Raw genomic sequence first — 8,144 nt, forward strand, 5'->3', positions numbered from 1 at the left:
ACCTTATATTTCATCTTATAACCTTTGCTTTTTCCCTCACGTGCAACAATTGACTATTAGCATGTTATCCAAATAAAACCATTTACGTTAAGGTGACAGCCATGTTTATCTTTATCGAGTAATTTGAGCTCAAATTTAGTTAGTTTAACTTTTATAGAGTTTGAATTTAATTGGAAAAATAAAAATAAAATCGAAATATATGATAAGTTGCCTGTAAGTTACTTGAATTCAAGTTGAATTATCATCGAGGATTTCGAATATTAGGTTATCTAGAGTGAGAGGAAAAATCATGCACGTTTTGGGGTATGGTGGGCGTGGTTGTGGTTGGCCGTGGTTCGAACCATGGCTGGACACCATCTCTCTCAAATGTACAACATATTAATACATAGAGTATATCTATAATAAGATGATGGAGTGGTGATTATTTCCTAGGTGTGTGGTTGGGAAGTGGTAGCAATGAATTGTGACCAGTCCTAATTGTCTTATCTTTTGTTTTGTAATTTTGTACAATCTTTTGTTTTTTTTTACTTAATATAGTTTTGATGGTTACTTTTGAGATAATTTAAATATTCCAAATTTATATTGAGTTAAGTTCAAACTTACATAAAGGTAGTCGACGAGTTATGAAATCGAGTTTAAACATGTTTGTGTTTTTTCAAGTAAAATAAGGGAATTGGGTTTTTTTTCTAAAAAAAAGTTGTAAAATGAGATGATTGAACAACATTGGCCAAAAACAAATGCTGTTCCTGCCCGGGATCGAACCGGAGACCTTTAGCGTGTAAAGCTAACGTGATAACCACTACACCACAAGAACTTTTGATATCTCTCTCTCTGAAAAATTAATATATAATAATACACGTTTAGTTTAGTTTAAATATTCCAATAAATTTTTTAAAGTTTATAAGAATGAATGTGAATCCAATATTATAAAAATTCCGACGACGTAGCCATCCCGTACACTCATGTCCAATCATGATCCGAACTCGTGAAACACATCATCTCCACGTGGCATTATGCGATAGTGAGCCATGCCACGTACATGACCACCGATTTACCGGTTTTCCTGTAAAAATAGGTCCTTGGGTAAATCCTTATTTTGAAAATTTTTATTTTTCCTTTTTAAATAGTCCCGCTGTATTTTGTTTTATTTCTTTTAATTTCGTATGCATGTATATTTTCATAATACAAATTTTCTTTAATTTATGAATTTACTCTATGAATTGTCTTACCACAAGTTTTCCATCTACATTGGAAAAAATAAGTATTTACGAAAACTATGAATTTTTTGCAAAGCGTATAGATTTTTGAAAAAATAAGATTTGGAAAAAAAAAATCGTGCAAGCTGTTTATATGTTGAGAAATATTTATAAGAAAGGTAATTTCGGATAATTATTTGACACGTAGATGGCAAGGCAAATGTGTAAAAAATGATTGTTTTGATAACTCAGGTGTTGTTTGTTTTTTCTGAGGCAAAATGTCTGCGGTCTGCGGACCATATCTGCAAACCTCTGCAGTAAAAGAGGTGGACCAAACGTCTGCAGTCTGAAAGAAGAAGTCTGTTTGTTTTTTAACATCTGCATGGTGTTAGAATAAATAAAATCTAATTAAACTGGTTTTTTTAAAAAAACTTAAAAAAGTTTTTTTGATAATTTTATGACTTTATTATAGATAATTTACAAATATAGATTAACTTTTATGTATTATTGTATAAAAAGTGAACATAAAATTGTAAGAATTATCGTATATATTTGATAAAAACTAACTAACTTTGGTCGTAAAGTTATACCTAAACATTGTAATTAGTGATAAAATAATTTAACACATAACATGAATGGAAATAAACTTTGATTTTAAATGAAAATTTTCAAAGTTTGTATTTTACTTTTTCAATTAAATTAATTAAAAACTGACCATAAATATTTTTCTCAAGAAATAACGATGTTGCATTAAATAATGTTTTATAAAATTTGGCACAAAAAATATAAAACAATACTATGATTTTTTTTGCATATCTATATAAACAACTCCACAAATTATTATTGTAATTAATATTTATTTATAAATTTGTTACAAAGGTTATGATTGTGTTATCTAACCTTTTTTTTTAAGTATTGTAACCTTTTTTCCAATTTATTTATCATAGATAAAGTTGGAATAAACTTAAGTTTAAAAAAAAATGTATATGTGTTTTTTAAGTTAGAAGATGTCTGAAGATGTTTGAAGACTCTGGTCCACATCTGCGCCAAGAAGAGGACGCGCAGACCTTTTTTGGTCTGCAGACTTCAAGAAACAAACAGTATGCGAAGCCTAATGTCTGCGCGTGGTCTGCGCGGCGCAGACAGAAGAGGCCAAGAAGATTTGCAGACAAAAAACAAACAACACCTTAGAGATGATCATTCGGCGGAACCGGAAGTGGTTTAGGTGAAATGAGTAGACCACCAACCGGACTGTTAAGCATATATAAGTGTTGGTACCCGGTTCAGGTTTTTTGGTTTTTGGACCGATTGAAACCATTACAACATGAAATGCAAATTGTATAAATGGTTTAGATGAGTGATTTGTACATTCACAATTTTGTATGAGTTATTTGAGTTGTCGTATTGAAAAAATTAGGATTCATCATAATACAGAAAAATAGAAAAAATTTCAATTTCGATGCCCCATCTTTACGAGACTATAATTCAATGAATATGTAAGTTAATGTTGGTGATTTTAATGTCATTTTAGTGTAATTATAAATTACCAATGGAGATCAAATCTTGATTTTCGACCAAAATGATGGGGGTTAAGCGGGTTGTGCCCCCTTGTGAGGTCTTAGGGGCAACGCCCCTAACAAGGTCCAAGGGGCAGCGCCATCCTGTAATTAAAGGATAAAATTAATATTTAATGTTGATTTTATATTATCTTTGGTAATCACAAAAATAAGATTTCTATAAATCCCTAGTTCGTGGTTTCTTATCAATGTCGTAATTTGAAACTGTTCCCTGAAAGATTATATCTATAATCTGAATTTCGTGATACTCGATGATACTGTTAGAATATCATATTAGCAAAGTGTTCAACATGACCTTCAAACAGAACCATGATACATCTTGATTTTAGAAAAGAATGTATGTTCCTCCCAACCCTTACCACCTAATAAGGTGAAATTATATTCTAAAATAAAATACATGTTTAGAAAAATATCACGTCATTCCGACTTCAAACGAATAAGTTATGACAATTAAATTTTTTCACAAATCCAACATTATACAGAAAAATTGAAAACATTTTCACTTTGATACCTCATTTTCGGAGGACTATAACTCAGTGAATATATAACTAAATAAAATGATATTGAAAAAAAATGAAACACAAACAGTAAACCACATGTTAGGAAAAAATATTTTCATTCCAACTTCAAACAAATAAGTTAATACAGTTTAAATAATTTCAAAAATTCAACATCATGTAGAATCAGTTCAAACTGATTTTTACCCGGACCCGATAACCAGCCCGATGAATGCAAAATGGTACTGGTCCGGTGTTGGTCCCTGTATGGTTCATCCCGGTCCAACTGGTCCATATACTCATCCATATTTGACACCAAGCACCATTTAACTAATAATTTATCAAGTCCATCGACGATGGAGAATCCCCACATTTAAAAAATCAAGTTGATATACATCTTGTCTGACTCGATATGAATAAACCATAATATTATAAAAAAAAAATAGTTTTTTTTTAAGTTGTAATGTCCCGATTTTCAAGATAATTTTTTTCAAACATACATACAATACTCTTAAAGCCTGTTTTTATTTATAGATCATCGTCATACATTTATTAATATAAAACTAAATCTTAGTGGAGTTCTAAAAACATATTTATTTATTTGATGCAAGTAGAGTCATGTTGGAGCCTTTCCACGATCAAAATAACAACCTGTAAAAAATTTATTCAACAACTATAAGCCAAGGTTTAGTAAGTTCTCCAAAATACCATATATCACAATACACATACTCACATACAAACAATAGTTATGACCTTTATCCATCCAACCAATAACGTGTGTATATGGATTCACAACCTAACATGTAGCACCCGAGTCTTCAGGTATGAAATTAATCTATTATTCAATTTAATTCAATTTTAAAGGTGGTGAAGGGCTCGTGCGTATGTTGGGCGTACAATTGGTACGCACGGCGTACTCCTTGCATGCGCGTCATCGGGGTGACCCCGACGTACGCTGGGCGTACTCAAGCCGGGGGCAAACCCTAATTTTTAGGGTTTGCACCATATTTAAGATCCTTAAGTCCTTCAAGTGCATCACCCTTTCACCCTCATTGCCTTTTAGTACTAATCTCGAAACCCTAGCCATCTTGAGTGCATTTTTGAGCTTACATTGAGTATTTGGGTGTTTTTTGTGGTTTTGAAGAAGAAGGAAGCTTGAGGAGAAGCAAAGGAGAAGAAGGAGCTTGTAGATCCAGAGTTTGTGCATCGTTTCTAACCTATTAAAGGTATAAAGTCTAAAACTTGTTTATTCTAAGCTTAGATCTAGGTTTAGGGAAGATTTTAGCATCTTTTGGTCCCATAACTTGGTCTTTTGGAGTATGGGCTACCCCAGGCCATTTCAGCTATCCTTTTGGACTCTTGGGAGTGCATGAAGTCATAAAAATCGTATCTTGAAGGTTAAGACTCAACCATGCATGTGTTGGTGACCACTTAAGAGAGATAGAGGGCTTAATTCATGGTTTGAGTCCCAATAAGGCATGTAAGAGCATAAAGTTTGCAACTTTATGGCTTAAGAAACTTTTATAAGCTTGGATCTAAGTTTTGGACGTTAGAGCTTAACGAGTTAAGACATGGGAGAAATTGTGGGTTGACTGACCAATACGTTGGGCGTACTCTAGAGTACGCTGCACGTACTAGGCCAGTGCCCCGATTCTGAATCATCATTGTACGTCGGGCGTACGAGCCATGTATGTCGCGCATATGCAGTCTGTGAGCTTATGAAATTTTTAGGCTCGAGTCTTGTTGGGATTTTGACTTGTTTAGGATTAGGCCTCAAGACCACCTGTTGTAGCAAGACATTTTTGGGCTTTAGGCCATGTTGGGTGCTCTTGGGCCATATTGGGCCTTAAAGGCCTTGTAGTTGGGCTTGGATGCCTTTTTGGACTAGTATGGATTTGGGCCTTGGTGGGGGGGAGGCCCAATGAGGCAAGGGTGAAGAAGCCCTTTTTTCCTTAAGTCAAGAATTAAGGTTTGGACTTTCGATTTAGAATATTGACTTAATTCTAACTAGGGTTTTATACTTGTGCCTTAGGGAGAGGATTTTGTGAATCATCTGTTGAGTGTGATTTGATACTGTCAGTCTGAGGTGAGTTTTCCTTCACTGTATATGTGGGTCGAAGGCACCAATGCCGGCCCACTAGTTTATGTTGTAGTATGATGGTTGACTTCGTGACAACTGTCGGTTATGCATGTGTTTGCTTGATGACTCCGTGATTCTTTGTTATGATATTATATGGTAGTATTAGGGGGCGAAATAGACCAAGTATCCGGTTGAAATAGACCGAAGGGTATTGCAAGCACCTAAATATGCTTGACGGTATCCGGTTGAAATAGACCGAAGGGGATTGCAAACACCCATATATGCTTAGTTGTATGTTTGTATGGTGTGAGGTATTTTTGGGGAACTCACTAAGCTTTGTGCTTACAGTTTTCAGTTTATGTTTCAGGTACTTCCAATTCGAAGGGGAAGAGCTCTGCCTGATCGCACCATATCACCCTATGATTTCCGCATTTTGAGATTTTAGGAATTTGTACTCTGATAACATGTTGCTATGATACACTTTTGACTATTTTGATACGAGTATCGTATGTTTTGAATGAATTTAAAAACTAAAATTTTATCTGAATTTTCGGGATGTTACAAGTTGGTATCAGAGCCTTGGTTTGAGGGATTCGGGCATACTCTCGGGTGTGACTGGACTCAACTCGAGGGTTTGATAGATTTTCCATAAAAAGAAACATTTTAATCAAAGGATTTTAACAAAATAAAAGGGTGTGATGTGTGTAATCACCATCTTCCATCAATCCTTCTCCCCCAAACGAAGAAGGTGTAAGGAGAATTTGACCTTCTGGTCCTCTGGGCACAAGCAAGCGAAGAAACAACCCTCCACATCAGATATCCACCACATGTAGGTGATCGGGTCCTTGACCCCGTCGAACTCTGAGGGCTTCGTGTTGCTGAAGTACCGATAATGAATCATCCCTCTCCCCTGGAGTCCCGCAGCAACAACAACTGTAGTGGCTGCGGAAACAACAATCTTAGTGATGGAAACATAATGTTCGTCAGATAGCTCAATCATGGAGGTCTTCACATACCCAAAAATCTTCGGGGTCACCTCCCTAACTGCCATGGTCACCTGAGCGGTAATCATCTCGCGAATCTCATCATCAGTCAATTTTGGCCTCTCCGGGCCGTTAGCTCCTTATCCCGAACCTATAATGATCACCATACTGAAAAGAAACTGGAACACATCATAAAGTCACATTACATTCTAACACATCACTACTGGATCACTAAATCTTCAGAGTTCGTTACTTCCTTGTTACACGTACGGGTCCTTTACTTTCAGTAGCACGGGCCCATACTATCTTCCACACCTACCCATATTTGTCTCAAGGATCATGATGGACCTCCCGACCACAAATCCCTAAGCAACTAGGATACACATACATCTTATACTCACTCTCTCAAGAGTGGCTAATCATTTCCTATGTTGGCTTTCTAACAACTATACCCACTCATGAACTTTTCACTAACCTTGCAGCCGCCTTGTGTATGCTAATCATACATAACACTGAATTCGATAGACAGTCGAATAATTGATTCTACCCTAAGGAAAGGCATATAAGGCTAAATTAAACATTCTCAGGCCATACAAAATTAGTTATGTACAACTATGATGCATACACTAAGCAACTACAGTAATAATGCCAGTTACATATAACATATCAAGAAGTTCTCATAGGCTATCATGCATCATAAATTAAACAATTCTACCAAGTGATTCCTGAAGATCCCTAGTGTAACATCCTATCGGGTGATGTATTAGAAGTGATCCGGGTGTTCGGTTTGTGTTTTGGAGCCTAGGGGTATTTCGGTAAAGTGTCAGTTCGGGATTTTGTGGAAAATGGATTTTTGTTCGGAAGGTCTCAAGAAAGATAGAAGTGTAGGGCTTCTCGTTACCTTTCCGTGGATATACAGATCGTCAGAATCGGGCTTATAACGAAGAAGTTATGGCCTTCGAAAGTTTCGTGGTTTTCAGGCTTAGCCGAGTACGCGGGGCGTACTAATGAATAAGGCAGTACGCAGGGCGTACCTTGGAGTATGTTGGGCATACCTTGGAGTACGTTGGGTGTACTGACCAGGATGGTCGCGAATGCTCTTCAGAGTACGTTGGGCGTACCATATGTACGATGGGCGTACCATATGTACGCTGGGCGTACGCCAGTCAGATCAGAACCCTATTTTAGGGTCTTTGACCCTATTTAAGCTCCTTATCTCATAACCTAACCCTAATATCTTCAGCCTCCATCCCTCTAAATCCTAGAAATCAACCGTTAGCCCCCATTTGAGTTATTGTAGAGCTTCAAAGTGATTTTTGTGTGTTTTGGTGCTTGAGGAGGAAGAAGGGACTTCGTAAAGAGTCATTGTTTGACTTGGAGCTTTTGGATCTAAGATTTGTGCACCTAGATCTATCTTCTAGAGGTATAAAGTCTTAACATTGGCAACTTTTTCATGTAGATCTAGCTAAGTGGTAGATTGTTATGGTTTTGGTCCCTTTAAGGTGGTTCTTGTTAGTAGAAGTTACTCCATAACCTTTGAGCTTCATATTTGGTCCTTATTGAGGTTATGGAGTCATAAAGTTTGGATCTTGATGGGTATAAACCTTCCATGCATGATTTGGTAGTCATTTGATGACGTTTGGGACTTAGGGTTTTGATTTGGGCCCCATTGAGTTATGCTAAGTCATAAAGTTGGAAACTTTATGACATAAGAAGTCCCTTGAAATCAGATCTGGAAGTTTGGACTGAGGTCTTAAGGTATTAAGAAGTTTTAAGACATTTTGGGAGTGATTTTGACCTTTTGGAATTCA

General features: G+C 36.2%; 1 non-coding gene across 1 annotated transcript; it reads right to left on the reverse strand.

The window, feature by feature from the left end:
- Window positions 1–741: 741 nt before the first annotated feature.
- TRNAV-UAC (transfer RNA valine (anticodon UAC)) lies at window positions 742–814 on the reverse strand. The gene has a single exon. It is a non-coding gene; the product is annotated as a tRNA-Val (tRNA).
- Between the last annotated feature and the right edge of the window lie 7,330 nt (window positions 815–8,144).

This window comes from Lactuca virosa, chromosome 9 (genome assembly GCF_052849685.1).
Source record: "Lactuca virosa cultivar CGN04683 chromosome 9, Lactuca_virosa_CGN04683_v6, whole genome shotgun sequence".
Classification (NCBI taxonomy): Eukaryota; Viridiplantae; Streptophyta; class Magnoliopsida; order Asterales; family Asteraceae; genus Lactuca; species Lactuca virosa.